Below are 1,135 nucleotides of genomic sequence, written 5' to 3'. Positions count from 1 at the left end.
CTCACTCACTTACACTCACGCGGATGCTTTTGTTCTGCAGTGAATGCACAGCATGCATACATGCACCGAAAGGCCCTGCATGCATCAGAGCTCAGATCCACTCAGAATGCATTACGTAATAGTCAGTATTCGCGGCACAGTTGTGATGATGGTCTGAGGAAAGCATTCGCTAGCAGACGGACGCAGCGCTGCGTTACACTGACAGATCAACAAGCTGTGAGCTCGTGCAGTCTTACCCTTCACATGCTGGACGATCTCAGAGAAGCAGCAGCGTTAGCAGCTAGTGTTAGCCCGAGAGCTAAGGCCAGTTCACTGTGATTCTCCTCACAGATGCACACACACACACACACACACACACACACACGCGCGCGCGCCCTTCCCTTCAGCTCAGTGACGCGACGCTACCGTCATCACACACCAGCGCGCGCCCGCGACATTCCCGGGAAAACACCGAATTCCCTGCGCTCGAGTGAGGAGGAGGAGGAGGATGCTGGATCTTCCTCGGCGCCACACACGCAGCCCCGCGCGCACACACACACACACACACACGCGGAGAGAGAGAGAGAGAGAGAGAGAGAGAGAGACTCACCCGCGCGCGAGGAAACCCTGCAGGAGGAGATGAGGATGATGAAGATCATGAAGAAGAAGCGTCTCACTCTCCCGATTCTTTCCCTCTCTCACTCACTCACTCACTCACTCAAGTCAGCTTTATTTATCAAGCGCTTGTAATAATACAGATTGTGTCAAAGCAGCTGTACAGTATTAAATATGAAAATAGTGTGTCAATAATGCAGAAGAACAATAGTAAACACAACAGTAAACACTCAATGTTCAGATAATCTGTCTATCTATCTAGCTGTCTGTCTGTCTGTCTGTCTGTTTCTCTCTGTTTTCCATCTAACTGAATCTCTTGTTTGTTGTGCAGCAGCAGATGTAATTAGTAAATTGTGGGCGTTTGAGTGTCAGTGTGTAATTTCGTCGTTTTGGTGCATATCTCAGATCAGAAATGAAATTCTCAAAACTACTTGTTCAACCTCCACATCATCTAGTCACTTGTGCACATCATAAAAGCAGTTTCTCATTCTTTTGAACAAGTTGCGATTGCTTTGGTACATTCATGCAACTGATTATGTGC

At 48.1% G+C, this 1,135-nt stretch overlaps 1 protein-coding gene across 1 annotated transcript in view; it reads right to left on the bottom strand.

Annotated features, from left to right (window-relative positions):
- LOC107557888 (1-phosphatidylinositol 4,5-bisphosphate phosphodiesterase beta-4-like) overlaps positions 1-629 on the bottom strand; it is a 23,073-nt gene extending 22,444 nt beyond the window's left edge. The window contains exon 1 of the mRNA XM_016241464.1: positions 590-629. The gene's annotated coding sequence lies outside the window, so the exon portion shown is untranslated. The remainder of the gene's footprint in view (positions 1-589) is intronic.
- Between the last annotated feature and the right edge of the window lie 506 nt (positions 630-1,135).

The sequence above is a fragment of the Sinocyclocheilus grahami genome, unplaced genomic scaffold (genome assembly GCF_001515645.1).
Source record: "Sinocyclocheilus grahami isolate Dianchi unplaced genomic scaffold, SAMN03320097.WGS_v1.1 scaffold623.1, whole genome shotgun sequence".
NCBI classification, from domain to species: domain Eukaryota; kingdom Metazoa; phylum Chordata; class Actinopteri; order Cypriniformes; family Cyprinidae; genus Sinocyclocheilus; species Sinocyclocheilus grahami.
Note: the sequence above shows the minus strand (reverse complement) of the source record. Positions and strands in the feature narration are given on the sequence as shown.